This window comes from Cotesia glomerata, linkage group LG3 (assembly GCF_020080835.1).
Source record: "Cotesia glomerata isolate CgM1 linkage group LG3, MPM_Cglom_v2.3, whole genome shotgun sequence".
NCBI lineage: Eukaryota > Metazoa > Arthropoda > Insecta > Hymenoptera > Braconidae > Cotesia > Cotesia glomerata.
This window is the reverse complement of record NC_058160.1, coordinates 3,574,899-3,593,662: the sequence shown is the minus strand read 5'-3', so window position 1 is coordinate 3,593,662 and position 18,764 is coordinate 3,574,899. Positions and strand designations below refer to the sequence as shown.

Below are 18,764 nucleotides of genomic sequence, written 5' to 3'. Positions count from 1 at the left end.
AAAACACTTTTTTTCGGTTTTTTTTCAGTTTTCTTTCGTTCACGCTATCTCTCGAACGAATCAACCGATTTTGACCGGATTAGCGGCGATCGACGTGGTTTTTCAAGTTTAAGGGCGGATTCGTTTTTGGAGTTGATTGATCGAACCGTTTAAAAGTTATTCCAAAAAAACCACTTTTAAAAATGATTTTTTTCTTATTTTTTTTGAGATTTCTCAAAATCTATCGGTCCGAATCCGTTCAAATTCTCAGAAAATCTAAGTTTGAGGGAACTCTTTAGAACGCCGTTTGGTTGGTTCCGATCGGTTTAGTCGTTCAAAAGTTATAAGCGATTCACACACACATAAACACACACACACACACACACACACACACACACACACACACACACACACACATAGTGACAACCTCGCGGGGATAGTCAGGGAAGCTTCCTGTGACCTTCAAACGTCGAGATCTGATGAAAACTCGATTTTTGCAAAACGGGGTGAAAACAATAACTTCCCGATTTTTGAAAATCTTCGATTTTCTTAGCGGGAAGTCAAAAATATGGGTTAAAATTATCAAAATTTTGGATAAAAAATTTGCTCCAAACTTAAAGCTCAAATTTTGAGTAAAATATTCGAGATATGAAAAAATCATATAAGAACACTTCTTTGTAGAGAATCAAATTTCCTAAATAAAAGTCATTATCACTTTTATTGCATCTCTCACCTTTTGGCCAAAATATCGATTTAAACTGGTTAATCACAAAAAATTAACTCAATTCATAATATTGTGAACTAACGAGAGAAGAAAAACACGAAAAAAAATTCCAATAAAAATCATTGTACTACATTCTAGTACCCATACCAAGACGCCGCGCGGTCTAGCAAGGAAAGATAGTTTGTATACATTAAATTCTTGATCATCATCGACGTGTCTCACATGGACAGCTAAACGCATTTGACCCCAGAGGCACCTTTCTCGGGCCTATTCACCGACAAAAGACCAAACACTGCCGCGTGTATTGTAATGTATACATATGTGTGTCGTATATGTACACCTTGAGACATCGTGTGGAGTGTGTGGGCAGTTTATGTGCATGTAAGAGTAGAGAGAGTGAAGTATTGATAGTATAAGCATTGGGCATACCAAGATGAGGATCGGTGGACGATGGACAAGTAGAGGAGAATTATCGAGAAAAGACGACAGTAAAGAGTGTAGTGATGCTTACATTGGTATACAGCAACACAAAACACTGGTACAGGGTGATAGGTGGTTTTTAGAGGAAGACCAAGAGTGAGGACTGAGCTTTGCTTGGCAACGGCCGATAAAGATGTCACCACGACTGGCTGAACTTTAAGAGAGATAAAAATATTTTAACGTCGTGCATGACGAGTCAGCGAATTCCTGGTCTATTCTTCGGCTCCGAGCTCCGGAATGGTTCTTTGGCTTTAGTCAGCTGAAGAAAAAAATAATAAATATATGAAAAAATAAAAAAACTATTTTTGAGTTTTTTTACAAAGCAAACAGACGCTTGTTATTGATACAATTATGGACAAGTTGGCTTCTGTTTAAGGGGAAGAGCGATGGAGATTAAATTTACACACAGTAGCGCGGTGGAACAATGCCCGCGAATGTTTGCCGAGTGCTGTAAATATTTGAGAATCGAAAGAACAGAGATGTGGAGAGGCTCCACCCTTACAGGGTCCTATTCCCTTAAGTACTGAGCAGAGTCCTGCTCCACTTTCTGATTTCCACTTTGACGTAGCCAATACCAAATGCCGGGTACGAACTAGTTCTGGTCCTGGTCCTGGTCTGCTATCCTGTCCCTTATCTACTTTATCCGTCATCCGCATGTGTACTTACACTTGTTTGCTCACAATCGATGTTTGCTGTGCTTCTCTGCTTGTGCTGGGTGCACTCAAGTTTAATTGCAGTACACACAAAATCGTGTATTAATAGCTGGATTTGTTTACAATAATGTACTCAAATTATTTTCTTATAGAGAATTTTAACATTTGGGTTGATAAAATCTTTTTGTTAATAATAATGATACCCGCCAAAAAAAATTTCTGATATAATCATTGTCAAAGAAATTCATATGGGCATAATTGATTTTAGAAAAAAAAATTTTCTAATCTATATTATTAAGAGAATAAGCGATAAAATGGGTTTTTAAGGTTAAATTTGGTATCGTTGCAAAGATCTTAACCTGGAGTTGTACCTTTTCAAGGTTTCATATCATTCTCACCAATAGTCAATTTATGATGATAAGTATTCAGGCTGGATTCGAAAATACTCTATTTCTAGATACATAATTAAGAAATGACCTTGTATCTTGAGAACTATTGACATTTTTAAAGATTTAAGCACATCCCGGCATTTCACTCATCGAGAGCTTTCATTTGAGTACCCACATCAATTTTTCATATATTTATATATATTATATATATGTATGTATGAAAAATATATCAAAAATACATGTGGGTACTCAAATGAAAGCTCTTGATGAGTGTAACATCGGGATGAGCTTATATCTTTAAAAACGTTAAGAAATGACATTGAATCTTGTCATTCAATGATATTTTTCAAGATAAAAGCTCACCCTGACATTACACTCATCGAGAGCTTTCATTTGAGTACCCACATCAATTTTTCATACATTTATATATATTATATATATGTATGTATGAAAAATATATCAAAAATGCATGTAGGTACTCAAATGAAAGCTCTTGACGAGTGTAACATCGGGATGAACTTCTATCTTTAAAAAAGTCAATTGTCAGAAAAGTACAGTGCAATTTAACAAAAGTCATTATTTAATAAAGCAAAATTTTATCTATTTATTGTTCACAAGTCACAGCAGTCACATAGTGATTACAAGGTTGCTAGTATGACTTAATATGTCAATAATAAACTTTTTTCAAATTTAGTGTTGAAAATTTCCGACAGATGGCGCACGACCACTAAATTTTCTCGCTACAGGACAGTTAATTTTAAAATATTGAGTAAAACAATTGTTGTGAGTCTCTTAAAATGCTTAGCTAGACATTGTTTTTTAGTTGAATCAACTAGTAAACTATTCTCGTTTAATACGACACACTGATAGAAGTTATTAACTGTTAATAAATTTATTTGTTTCAAGACAATTTATTTATTAATGGAATATAAATAAATATTTTTTAATATTTTATAAATTACAATTCATAAATGATTAATTAAATGTTAATAAATATTTATTAAATCATCTGACGTTAAAAAATCATTTATTGTAATTATAAATTAGTTTTTTATTTTTATATACAGCCTAATATGGCGGTTTATGACCAGAGTATGCCATATATTGGCTATATCCGAAAACTTTTTCACGGAAACAATAATAATAACAATCATAATAATGAAATCTAGTAAATAATTTCTACAACAATAAATTAATAACTTTTTATTCTTAACCGACGATAGCGAATGTTAATATTAATGGGATATGTTATGTAATATAAAAACGAATCGGGTATAAATTTAATACGCTTTCACGTGACCTGGTAAAAGATCATAAAATAATATGACTTATGCTTATGATAATAAATTAAGAGTACCGAGGATGGGAATATATATAAAATTATCCCGATATGATTAAAGTCCGCATGGATGGATCGTGATCGGTCTGAAGTGAAGTTAAACTCTTCTACTCAGAGATCGGCACCACGCGTGCCTGAAATTCCATCCGAGGATCCGAGGAATTCACTCTTTAGCGGCGGCACTTCTGAACCTTTTTCAACTTATATATCTGTTATTATCATTATTATAATTGTTATTATTATTATATTGTATTGGCTTATGTATATACATACACACACATACATAAATGCCTAAATCATGATAGTGTAGAGAGCATCGTTTGCAGGCAGGTCAACGAGGAATATCCTCGACAAATCACTTGTCACTGTAATACATTAATGGATTACTAATTAACGGTGTCAACAGGAGATCCCAGTTAGGTATTGGAATTTTGTTTACATGGTGGTCCAGGTCATTACAATCTAATTGTTATTATGCTATTTTCAATTAATTTTGTATTCATTATTCTTGACTGTGATAATCTTCTTGAGAACTTTTGTTATTTTCACTTGTTTTATAAAGCCGTAATTATATTGGCACAGTAAAAAATTTTGCGTTATTGCGTCAAAAAACTTACACGGAAAAAAGTAAAATATAATAAATAACAGTCGATTTATAGTAAGTTAAGATCAACTGCTAAAAATTACCATTTCAAACAGTAAAATCGTGATTTTACTATTCACTATATAATATTTACCATTTAAACGTTACAATTTACTCTTTACATGGAAGAAAATACTATTTCAAACAGTAATATTCGCTACGTAAATGTCTAAAATGTTAAAATATAATAATTAAGAATTCAGACTTTGATATTTATCATTTCGTACCTAAAAAATGATCTTATGATATGTAAAAAGTATAAAATAAAGTTAGAAAATTTCTAATACAAGCAACGTCAATATTTACAAAGTAAAATGGTAAATTTTAAACGCAACGCTAAAAATCAAGCTGTAATTATTGACTTGCTTGGACTGGTAAAATATATATTTTAAAAGTATAATTTTTACTGTTTCAAATGTTGAATTCTTCCAGAGTGGGACCCCCTTCTCTTTCATCTGAGTTCCCCTTCTCCTCATAATATGGACTATATATTGAATTGGCAATTTTTACTGTTTGAAACTGTAATTTTTTAAAATGAAAGAGTCATTATTTACTATAGTGACAGCTACTAATCACTTATTTTGGATATTAAATTATAAATTGTGGCTTTTATACTTTCTATATTAAGTTCTGTAATATTTATATTTTTGCCACCCCGATGTCCGCTTTACTGTTTGAAACTATAAAAATTAACCGGAATCAGACTGAATATTACAGTTTTCTTTTTTCCATGTAGTGTTAAATATTTAGCACTTTTGTGTGTAAATTTAACATTTATTCTGTTAAATCAATACGAAAAAGTGTTAAATATTTAACATAAAAATTTTTAACACAAAATTTTTTGACGCAATGACGCAAAATTTTTTACTGTGTACAAAGACCCGCACGAAGAGAGTTAAATTATACTATCTACAATGCGAAATTTGTAGTGTCAATCATCAAAGATAGAAGTAAAATTTTCCAGTGTTGAAATAAATAATTTTTCAATTAGAATTAATAATCATTTAATAGAAATCTCTATAATAAAGTATCGCGATATTTTTAATTTGAATTGGAGTAGTTATTATTGAGGAAAGTAACGGTTACTATCGAGGATAATGATTTTTTATATGAAATGTTTCTTAGCTTAGATGATAACTATTATAGTTTGTGATGGTAACGGTTACCATTTCTCAATTATTCGTATTATAAATATCTTTTTAGAGATCATAAAGTTTATTTCAAAAATAAAATTTCACAGCTGTTATTAATATCAAGAATTGTAAATTAAATGGTAGGGTTGGTAGGTACTTTAATAGAGATTGATTATTTAATAACCTAAGTAGTAATAATTCCTATCGAGTTAATTTTAAAAAACTCTACAACAACTAGATCATCATTTTTACCATTTAATTCTCTCCTTCTACCCATTTATGGTTTGATAAGGTCATAATTGCCTATACAATTTTTCAATCAAATTTAGTGTTGAAAATTTCCGACAGGCGGCGCGTGATCGCTGAATCTTCTCCCTAGAAGAGAGTTAATTTCTAAGTATTTGATTCTAAAATAAAAATAACGTTTTTAATTCTTTTAAAAGCTTATTTGACATCAATTTTTACATTAATTAATGCACATTAAATTATTTCTTATTTAATACACGTTAATTGACGTAAAAATTTCTAGAAAAACTAAAAAATTTTTAAATAAATTTTTTATTCTCATACCTGGCCTGATATGACCATACTGAGAGACAATTTTATTTAATAGTAATAAAAAAGTTTATTTGGACTTGAAAAAAAAAAACTTAGTTAATATTAATAAAATTATATTTCATATGAATAAAATTTTATTAGTATTTAATAAAATTTTCTTAAATACTAATATATGTTTATTAAAATAGCCATGAGCGTCGCTTTCATTTGCTGTCATTTATACGAATATTAAGTCGTTAAAACAAATCTAATTTAAAAATAAATTAATATTCATCAATTAATTATAATATATTTTTACAGTAAAATCTTTTAATAAATATCTCAATAAATAAATAGTATAAAGATTTTTCAACGAGACATCCTAACCTAACTTACTTGTTCACTTTCCCTTCCCTTTTATTAGCCAAATAAACGTTTTATTAAATAGTAATAAAATTTTATTACTATTAAATAAAATTGTCTCTCAATGCATACACCAAAATTTTTTCACGAGAAATGTTTTACAAAACAATAATTATGCATATTGTATTACTTTATATGAATGTATATGTTTACATCAAAGTACATTGGTCCCGGGGGTGCTCGGTGATTACAGAGAGCACAAAGGGTGAGATAAATCGTCCTTGAGGGTAGTGGACAAATGGGGACATTAACTCGGTTTTGCTGGTCTGGTCTGGTCTAACATGGTAGAGTCCACTCGTTTTTACCCTTCAACCTCCGATGGCGGACTCGGGACTATACTAAGATTGCTATCGTGGTTCCGCCGGAAGTCTTTTCCTCTCTCTCGATCTATATTTTCACCCAGACAAGATTATCCGGCGTGTGTTTTATTTTGTATTATACATCAATTCATTACTCATAGTTCTATTTTTCCTCTTTCGAATTCTTGATTTGTTTGAATTTGTTTTTCTGCAAAATTTCCTTCATTAAATTCAACAAAATACCTGGCCCGAAATTATCCGCTGAGATTTTAGTTATTTTTTTGCTATCAGTGCACCTATCTGCTACCGTCCCGTCGCACTTGATCTTTATTCAATGTACACCTCTCGTGAATGTTCGGAGCGGGATATCGCCCGAGGGTTTGCGTCCCTAATGAACCGTGTAATAACGTCGCGACGCCTCGCGTCCTCATTTTTTGTTCCCCGCCTTCCGTGCTCTCTTTTTCATCATCACTGCCTCTGCTCGAATAGTCTCGCGGTACTACTGTTATGTACTTTTTTTATGCTTTCCTCTTCATCATTTTTTACCGAACATTTTTTTCACTGAAAGCTCCCTCTAATACTCACTACTCACTGCTCAGTGCTCGGTAACCTTTTAATTAGCTTCCCCAAATTTGTTGGTGGACTGACTAGTATGGTCTGGAGTTGAGATTAATTTCGCCTCGAGCTTTAATTTAGTAAAAATACATATATAAAGAGAGATTGAAATTGAAAACGGAGCTAGAGAATCGAGAAATTTAAGATTATTAAATCTTTATATGCCTTGATATGATTACGTTTCTCAGCCTTTATTCTTACACTCTTCGGTTGGTAAGACCTCGGGTTACGTGTTTAAGTTGATTGTAATGAATAAGGTACACGCGTGTAACCAGCAGTTTTATAAATATGATAATAATAGTAATAATAATTTTAAATTAATGGTTTAAAGAAAATTAATCAACCATTTATATCATTTTTTTTATTTATTATTATTTTTGTTTTTTGTTTAAGAAATTTTGTTTAAAAATCACCGTGAAAATGAGAGTGGGGCATTAATTAATTCTTGATCTAATTACAATTCTTTTAATAATTATTCATAAGTACAATGTCAAAAATATTTAAAAGTACTATTCATTTTTACGATATTAGTTTATAGAGTACTAAAAAATTAACCGGCCTTTTTAGTAAAAATGAATCAGTGTTGGTACACAGAAAAAAGAATTAACTTGAATCAAGAGAAAAATTTTTGAGTCAAGAAAATAATTTTGAAAAGCTTCACTGTCTGGAATTAACATGAAAGATTCTTAAATCAAGTAAAATTTACTCAAATCAAGACGATGAAATTTCTCACATTTATTTACTTGATTGAAATAAAATAATTTTCTGTGTAGTATCCACTGATTTTAAAAATTAAATTACACATTTTCGTAATCAGATGTTGCTCAATTATAGTTAATCCTAATAACACTTTTATACAATTATCATTATAATTCAATTTTATGAAATTAGTTGAATATTATTTGTAAAAATGTACTTTAATGTTATTCATAATTTTTTTTTTTACTATTAGCGATATATATTTTTTTTTCAAGTAAAATAAGCTTAAAAAATTAATTAAATCAAAAAAATTATTTAATATTTATTCTTATTACACGAAAATCTAGTTTTTCAAAGTATAAAACCTACAAAAATAATAACAATAATATTCCTTTGGTAAAAATATTTCCAATAATAACTCTATTCTATGTGTTCGGTAAGCTGCATTAGAATTTTTATTTTATTTTACGGTCGAGTACTTACACGGAAAAAATTAAACTGTAATATTCACTCGGATTCCGGTTAATTTTTATAGTTTCAAACAGTAAAGCGGACATCGGGCTGGTAAAAATATAAATATTACAGAACTTAATGTAGAAAGTATAAAAGCCACAATTTATAATTTAATATCCAAAATAAGTGATTAGTAGCTGTCACTATAATAAATAACGACTCTTTCATCTTAAAAAATTACAGTTTCAAACAGTAAAAATTGCCATTTCAATATATAGTCCATATTATGAGGAGAAGGGAAACTCAAATGAAAGAGAAGGGGGTCTCACTCTGGGAGAATTTAACATTTGAAACAGTAAAAATTATACTTTTAAAATATACATTTTACCAGTCCAAGCTAGTCAATAATTACAGTTTGATTTTTAGCGTTGCATTTAAAATTTACCATTTTACTTTGTAAATATTGACGTTGCTTGTATTAGAAATTTACTAACTTTATTTTATACTTTTTACATATCATAAAATCATTTTTTAGGTACGAAATGATAAATATCAAAGTCTGAATTCTTAATTATTATACTTTAACATTTTAGACATTTACATAGCGAATATTACTGTTTGAAATAGTATTTCCTTCTATGTAAAGAGTAAATTGTAACGTTTAAATGGTAAATATTATATAGTGAATAGTAAAATCACGATTTTACTGTTTGAAATGGTAATTTTTAGCAGTTGATCTTTACTTACTATAAATCGACTGTTATTTATTATATTTTACTTTTTTCCGTGTAAATTTTACCGACGTGAACTTTGAAAAATATTGCTGTTACTAATAAATAGTAATGAAGCTTCCTAGATTATAATACAATACGGCAATTTTTCTCATGAACCTAACAGTAAATTTTCTTCCGTTTATTAATTTTAATTTTTTATTATTAAATTCCACATATTTTTAATTATTTATTTAAAAATTCGAAAAATTAACGAAAACCTTTACGTACAAAAAGGAGTAAAGTAAGAAAGTATGCAACATGTGAGAGTAAAGTGTGCTGATATTTGAGTAAAGTATAGGTAGAGTATAATAATAAGTATGAATGTATTTATTAACATACACGGCGTGTGTGTTACAGGGACTGGAATGCGTCAAGCAACGGTCGCGTCCAAGAGTCTTGGCCCACGTGAGCGATTCACGCGCAGCCCGAACCCCTAAGGCAACCAGGCCGGCGGATCGCAACCCCCGACTGTCGCGTGCATCACGGTGAGTCTAGCTGGTGTCTACTCCCACACATCTTTACACCGATATTGATACGATCATTAGAGAAACAAACAGCACATTCACACATTATTTTATTGTCATTATAATCACACACCTTACATTCTCAACAGACGAGCAATTAGTAGTATCATTAATTTAAAAAAAAAATGTTTAAAATAGCTTATTTATTGAAGCGCGGAGTTCATGTTAAATATTAGTACTCATTTTTCAATACTTGAGTTGTTGAAATTAGAAACAGTTATCTCATTTAGTATTTTGTAGGACTTATGACCTGAACTGTAAAAAATTTAGTCCCCGATGGTGTGAAGATGAGGAGGAAAAATTTTCAACACTTAACACTTTGGACGACGATTAATTTTCTTAGGGATAAATAAAAAATTTAACGGCTCATTAGACTTAATTATGATAAATAGAAAAAAAATTTGTAGCTTGATTAATTTTTAATGAAATTTAAGGAAAAATCGTGAGTTTTTTGTAGAAAATTTAATTTTATGCAAAAATTGTTGAGTTCAATTTAATAAAGTTTAGTGCGGTTTTTCTGAAAAGAATTTTATCTATATTATTAGGAGAATAAGAAAACTTTTGTGTCCAGGATAGTCATGTCGTCGGTCTAATTAGCAATTGGTCTATCTCCATATTTTTTAGAGGGTGATTTTTTAACATTTTTATGTAACAATAGTTCAATTATAAATTATTTAAACGATCCAAACAAAAATATTATACCTCTAATAAATATTAAATGGTTTTTTAAAGTGATAATAAATTTTTAACTAATTATTTTATCATAAAAATGGATGATTCTCTAAAATGGAGTTAGACAATTTGCTAATTAGAACGTCGATATGATAAAATCAGTTTTTTTAGTGCAGTTTTGTGTCATTGCAAAGGTATTGCAATATAAGTATTTAGGCTGCATTCGAAAATTATCTCGAGATACATAATTAAGAAATGACCTTGTATCTTGTGAACTATTGACATTTTTAAAGATATAAGCTCACCCCGACATTACACTCATTGAGACCTTTCATTTGAGTACCCACATCAATTTTTCATATATTTTGTATATCTATATTTATATATATATATGTATATATGAGAAATACATCAAAAATGCATGTGGGTACTCAAATGAAAGCTCTTGATGAGTGTAACATCGAGATTAGCTTATATCTTTGAAATATATATTACATAATTAAGAAATTACCTTGTATCTTGAGAACTATTGACATTTTTAAAGATATAAGCTCATCCTGACATTACGCTCATCGAGACCTTTCATTTGAGTACCCACATCAATTTTTCATATATTTTGTATATTTGTATATACTATAAATGTATATATGAAAAATATATCAAAAATGCATATGGGTACTCAAATGAAAGCTCTTGATGAGTGTAATATCAGGATGAGCTTACATCTTTAAAATTATCAATAATTAAGAAATGACCTTGTGAACTATTGACCTTTCTATTGATATAAGCTCATCCCGATGTTACACTCATCAAGAGCTTTCATTTGAGTACCCACATCAATTTTTCATATATTTCTATATATAATATATATGTATATATGAAAAATATATCAAAAATGCATGTGGGTACTCAAATGAAAGCTCTTGATGAGTTTAACATCAGGATAAGCATATATCTTTAAAAACGTCAATTTTTAAGAAAGTACAGTGTAATTTAACAAAAGTCATTATTTAATAAAGCAAAATTTTATTTATTTATAGTTCACAAGTCACGGCAGTCACATAGTGATGGCAAGGTTGCTAGTTTATATTAATTATAAAGAAATTCACTCTAGATTTTGAGAATTTTTTTATCTCAACACATTTTTCTTTTATTCCAAGTTTTTAAGACTTTACATTACAAAAAAAAAATCATAATAATAATAGCAAAACAAATAAAAACAAATTATGAATATTTCCGAAAAAAACTAATGACTTTTTTTTAATTAAAACTAACAATAAAATTACCAAGCAAACAATTCATTGAAAACAACTCCAGATTTTTCCTTTCCGAAATTGCGTTAAAATATATTTTTTAGAAATTTTTGATTAGAAAAAAAAAATTTTTCAAAATTTTGGCCTTTTTTCTTCTCCCGTAATTCTCAGAGTACTTTCTCGAGATGTTACACAACAGAACTTCGCAGGTCATGTGAACTGTATCCGAGGCCCAATGTTAGTCCTGCTTAATAACCGAGCAGTAAATCAACCAGCTCATGGGATTTCAAAATGAATAAAACAGTTAATAAAACATTAATATGAGCGGCGACACTTGAGCGTTAAAATAAGAGTTGAGTCGAGTTGAGAGTTAAGTATGCGTGAGTTCTGAGTTTGAGGATTAATATACCTAACCCGGGGCTGAGGTTATAAAAAATAAATAAAGTATTAAAAGTAAAATGTTAAATATAAAATATCATACAGATATGTGTGATGGTTGATGGTTAATGGTTGATGGTATAAACCTGATCCGTTAGCTTAGACGTCTTCTGAAGCTTGTCAAGAGTGTCGAGTCACTGCGAGTAACGAGCTTTGAGATATCTCCAGGCCTATACCACCTTCACTAATTCTTTGTAACTTGTAACAGACCCGCGTGCGCGAACCCGATCGTTGAGGACCGCAACTGCGCAGAACAAGAACAAGAACGAGAACAGAAACAAGAACGCCCGAGAGAATTGGAGTTACATCGGGTCTGATCACTTTTTACCTTATAATTGTCTCTTTCCACTGTACTGTCGTTGTTCTGATTTATTTTTATGATATTTGTAGCTCGGGTTTATATTTAGTGAAGAGCGATTTGTTTTTATAATGGAACTCAATGAAAATTTGATTTTTATCAGTATAGTTGGAAAATTTTTAGTTAATAATAATATAAGAAGATTTTTAATTAATTAAGTTGTCTAAGTAATTTAAAAAGAAAAATTTGATGGGTGTAGATAAAAATTGGTTCTATTGAGGGAATCAATTTTAAAAAATTCATTAAATGGTTAATTAAAAATTTCGTTATTGGAAAAAAATTAATTTGATGGTTAATGAATTATTCTACCATTAAAAAAAAAAAAAAAAAATTAGAAAAACGGTTGACCCTGAAGGCTATCCCTGCAACTTCCCGCTAATTCCATACCTAGGCGCTTAAAATTGCACTTATGACGTTTTCGAGCTCTCCGAGCTCAAAGAGATAGACGGTAGCTTTGCTATTGGTAAGTGGCAATTGCAAGACACCGTCTCGTGGTCGAAAACAGCACTACTCAAAACGGGTCATGTATTCTTATGGCGGTGACGTATTTGACATCTGGCGTTAAAAAATTTAATTACTTAAAGCGGGTTTTGGCAATAGGCCTTTTTACACGGTGCCATTTACCAATGCTTTTGAGCTCTTCGAGCTCAAAAGTCTTATCAAAATTCGATGAAACACGATTTTTCTAATTTTCAAACTGCTGTAACTTTTTAATAAATCAACCGATTTTCACGCGGTAGGCGGCGATCGATGTGGTATTTTGAGCTCTATAAATGATTTTAGACAAAAAATTGATCTGATAAAAAATGTCGGAGTTATTACAAAAAAACACTTTTTTCGATTTTTTTCGACGATATCTCACGAACGCATCAACCGATTCTGACGCTCTATGTGGCGATCGATGCGGGATTTCAAAGTTAAGAGCTGATCAGTTTTTGAAATTGATCGGTTCAGCCAATTCGGAAATATTTAAAAAAAATGAAAAAAAAAAAACAACTTTTTTTGTCACTTTTTTTTCATTTTCTTTGCAATTTATCGAAATCTACTGGTCCAAATCGGTTTCAACTTGAAAGGAAATCTAAGTTTGGCAAAGCCCTTTAGAATGACACCAACCGCGATGAAATCAGTCAAGCCGTTCAAAAGTTACGAGAGGTTACACACACACACACACACACAGGCGTACGGACATCATCGTTAAAATAGTCAGGAAAGCTTCCTAGGACCTCGAAACGTCGAGATCCGATGAAAACTCGATTTTCGAAAAACGGGGTAAAACCAGTAACTTCCCGATTTTTGAAAATTTTCAATTTTCTTAGCGGGAAGTTAAAAAGTATACGGAGAGAAAAATATGGAAATAATTCCTATAATTTTAATGAAATGTTTTCCTATACCATTTTAGGAGCGATTACTTAAATTATGGGAATTGTACCCATAATTTTTGGGAAATGTTACTATAATTATGGGAATGGTTTCTATAATTACAGGAACGATACCTATAATTATAACTGTAATATCGGCATGATTCCTATAATATTATGCGAACCATTCCTATAATATTATAGTGATGATGCCTAATAATATTGAGATATTTATTATTACAACTCAAGTTATTTGTGACTTCGATGACCACTTTGAAGCATTTGAAATTATTAGTAATTTCGATAATTTTACTTGCTTTCCAATAACATCATTTGAAATATGTAAAATGAATAATATTATCTATATAAATAATAAAAGTTACATACCCAAAAGGTGGATTTAATAAATATTCAACGTATGTATTGTAAATAAATAATTTGTTTTAAAAATAAAATGAAATTGTAAAAATAAACAATGAATTTCCATATCTATTTTGCTCCTCTAATTGTATAGTGAGAAAATATCCCTTTTATTAGAGAAACTTTAGAATTGCTACAATATTTTTCAATATTATCTAACACAACAATAACTGAGTTGGAATAAACAATTTAAGATTAAGTAAACACGTCAATAAAAATTATGAAAAAGAAATTTTTCACTTTAGTGAAAGATCAATTTTTATTTACAAAAAAAAATTTATTAGGGAAAAAATATATAATAATTACTTTATATTTTTGAAGTGATTGCTTCATTATTATGAACATAAACATTTTTTTATTATTATGTGCGTCATTCCCATAATATCATAGGAACCATTCCTATAATATTATAAGAACCATTCCTTTAATAATATAGAGGCCATTCCTACGATATTATAGGAACCATTCCCATAATATATTGAAGCTGTTCCATTATTGTATAAGAATGTTTCCAATAAATTATGGGTATGGTTCCCATAATGAGCATAGGATTGATACCTATAATGATCATTTTATTATAGGAATCATTCCCATAATTTTTGGAAAGGTTCCTATAAATTTCTCTCCGTGTAATGGTTAATCGAAATTTTGACCATTAAAAAAATTTATTAAATGAAAAATTTTTTACTCAAAAAAAATTTAATGGTTAATACGAAATTTTCTATGATAAAGAGAATGAAAAAAATTGAATAAAAGTTAATTTAACAAAAATTTATACCATTGAAAAAATTAAAAAAATTATTAATAAAAATTTAAAACATAAAACATGTTGTTTCAATGATTAATAAAAACTGTAATTATGAAAAATTTTAATCAGTAAAAAAATGTGTAATGAAAATTTGTCCAATAAAGCAATAAATTTACTCGTTAATTTAAATGTTAACGAATTAAAAAATCAGTAAATATTACTTGAACATCGGTTTGAAGATTAAACATAACTTTAAATGCAGAATGAATGTTAAATGTATATACCGAAGATACAAACAGATAAAAAGATAAGTGCTGTTTATCGCTTCGTCATTTTCGTTTGGTAAAATTCCACTTGATCTAATTTTTTTGGGCAGGCTTTATAAACTCTTCGATTTGCGAAATCGTCTCGACGGGCGGAAGAGATCTTTCAGAAGCGTACCAACTAAGAGTGAGACGGAACATAAATATATATACATCTATATATCTATATGGATTAACCGGGTGAATAAATGTAATAAGGACAAGAGCGAGGGATATTTTGGCGTAAAGGATGACTCTGCGAAAATCTACTGACGACTCACTGCCGTCGTTAAATTTCTGGCGTCAATTAAAAAGTGACGCGGACCGAGGAAAATCGGTAATTAAGGGAGTGCCGGCTGTGATGATGCTACGTGGACTAAAATCCCGTCTGTGTCCTTTTTGCTACTGTAATCTGCTTTATACTGCTGTTTTATCTTATTTAAAATTTATAGTTTCATTTTCAAGAAAAATAATATTTACTATTCTACACAATGATTAAGGATTAACTTCGTTCAGAGTAAAAAATTCTTGAACCAGGAATATAATTTTAAAGAGTTTTATCATTTTCAATCAATTAATTAAATTCACTTGAATTAAGAATAATTTTTTTATTCAAGAATTTTCCAATTCTATTCAAAATAATAAAGCTCTTCAAAATTATATTTTTGATCCAAGAATTTTTTATCGAGAATCAAGTTAATTTTTCTAGTGCACAATAACTATATATGATTATGTATAAAATTTTTTATCTTCAAAATAATAATACAATTATCGAATTGTAACATTTGAACAATAAATATTATAAATTGCTGTTAAAATCACGAATTTACAATTTTAAAAAGTAATTTATTATCAATTGGTCACTAATTATTATAAATCCATTATTATTTTGCTTTATTGAATAATGACTTTTGTTAAATTGCACTGTACTTTCTTAACTATTGGCATTCTTAAAGATATAAGCTCATCCCGATGTTAAACTCATCGAGACCTTTCATTTAAGTACCCACATGCATTTTAATATATTTTTCATATATACATATATATAATATATATTAATATATAAATATATAAAAAATTGATATGGGTACTAAAATGAAAGGTCTCGATGAGTGTAATGTCAGGATGAGCTTATATCTTAAAAAATGTCAATAGTTCACAAGATATTTGTTAAATTGCACTGTATTTTCTTAACTTTTGACATTTTTAAAGATATAAGCTCATCCCCATGTTACACTCATCGAGAGCTTTCATTTGAGTACCAACATGCATTTTTGATATATTTTTTATATATACATATATACAATATATATAAATATATAAAAAATTGATGTGGGTACTCAAATGAAAGGTCTCAATGAGTGTAATGTCAGGGTGTGCTTATATCTTTAAAAATGTCAATAGTTCACAAGATATTTGTTAAATTGCACTGTATTTTCTTAACTTTTGACATTTTTAAAGATATAAGCTCATCCCGATGTTACACTTATCGAGACCTTTCATTTGAGTACCAACATGCATTTTTGATATATTTTTTTATATATACATATATTCATATATATAATATATATAAATATATGTGAAAAATTGATGTGGGTACTCAAATGAAAGGTCTTGATGAGTGTAACATCGGGATGAACTTATATCTTTAAGAATGTCAATAGTTCACAAGATACAAGGTCATTTCATAATTATGTATCTAGAGATAGAGCATTTTCGAATCCAGCCTTAATACTTATCATCATAAATTGACTATTGGTGAGAATGATATGAAACCATGGAAAGGCACAAATTCAAGTCAAGTCTTTTCTAACAATACCAAATTTAAGGTAGTTGTTGCGTGATAGGCATTTCAACAGAAAGTCATGAAATTTTTTTTCGTCGAAAGATAAATATATTAATAAATCACTACCAAAATTTCAGATCAATTGACCGCACCATTTTTGAGTAATTAATTTTCGAAATTGTGTCTTTTACACGTAGAGGTATAGAGAGATGGTAAAGTTAGTATGAAATCTTTGGCCCACTCGAGTGATACGCAAGATTTCATACTAACTTTACCATCTCTCTATACCTCTACGTGTAAAAGACACAATTTCGAAAATTAATTACTCAAAAATGGTGCGGTCAATTGATCTGAAATTTTGGTAGTGAATTATTAATATATTTATCTTTCGATGAAAAAAAATTTCATGACTTTCTGTTGAAATGCCTATCACGCAACAACTACCTTAACTATAGAGACCCATTTTATCATATAAATACACTGGCCACAAAATTTTGCTTATTCTCTTAATAATATAGATTAATTTTTTTCCGTGTAGATCTAAAAAAAAAATCTTTACTCAAAGATATCAATTTAAAGAGTTTAATTTGAACCAAGCAAAAATTTCTTGAATCAAAAAATTTTTTTTGCTTGAAGTAAATTGTACTTAATTAAAAAATAATCAATTTCAAGAAAAAATAATGTTTTTGGTTCAAGGTTCTTCCTATTAAATCAAATTAAATATTATTTCATTGTTAACAAAACTATCTCATCTCTCGGTGATATAATAATCAAAATATCGTAATAAAAATCCATTTCCACTGTAAATGTCAAGACCAGATACAGCTTTTATTCATTGAATCGTAATTACCGTCTAAAGAGCCGATGACGCTATCAGTCGGCTCTCAACTCAAGCTTAGATTTAGAACAATAATAAAATAAAATAAGTGCGCTTACGACGTACTTGGCTCGTCGATTTCTCTGGCAGTGAGACATTAATGCAGATAAAAGGGGATTCTGAATGATTGTTAAACAATAAACTGCTGGTTACCGGGACGAGAATTGCGTAAATTTAAGAAAAGTTACTTTATTTAATTTAACTTAATTAATACAACTCATTCCTTGAGTTTGGAAGTGACAGCAAAACAATAATATATTTATTTATTTAAAGAACTGTTTATTTCAATGGATTTAATTTATTTTTTCGCAAGCTTCTCTGCGAAACTGGCACGAGTACGAAGCTCAGCTTTTCTGCGCAGTTATATATAGACAGAGCACAGACCCTCATGACGATCGTGGGTCGTGGGAGTGCGAATACCAGCAACCAGCAAATGCGTGAGAAGAAACAACGAGTAGACCTGCTCTTCGCCCGATTGGCGGTTCTAAACTATCGACCAACCAGAGATACGAGACAGCCCTTTTGTTTCTGATACGTCTCTTCCATTTTCTATAAAACACACGTACACATAGATTGTACTCGCACTGACACCTACCTCTTGAATTTTATCAAAGATTGTCATAAAAAATTAATAAACTGAATTTTAAAAAGTCAGTGGTTTTTATAAAGAACACTTCTTGATTCAAGAAAATATTTCCTTCAAAATTCGACTCTTGCTTCAGGAAATATAGTTCGCTTGATTCAAAAAGTTCACTCTTGAATTGATGAATTGAAAATTAAAAATGAGCAGAAAATTATTTAGAATAATTAAGCTCTAACGTAGCAGTTTACTGTTTTCAAACAAGACACATATTCTTCGCCCAACAATTTCTTTCTCTAGGATTAAGAT

The 18,764-nt window shown here is 29.7% G+C and overlaps 1 protein-coding gene across 9 annotated transcripts in view; it reads left to right on the top strand.

Moving 5' to 3' along the window:
• LOC123260774 (transcription factor Sox-2-like) overlaps positions 1–18,764 on the top strand; it is a 375,090-nt gene that overhangs the window by 343,523 nt on the left and 12,803 nt on the right. For 6 of the 9 annotated variants that reach the window (XR_006508516.1, XR_006508517.1, XR_006508515.1 and 3 more), the window contains one exon: positions 9,497–9,530. The exons of 2 other annotated variants lie outside the window; for them this stretch is intronic. The gene's annotated coding sequence lies outside the window, so the exon portion shown is untranslated. Of the gene's footprint in view, positions 1–9,496; positions 9,625–18,764 lie in introns of those variants that run through there. One more of the 9 variants, XR_006508510.1, reaches the window with a different exon arrangement.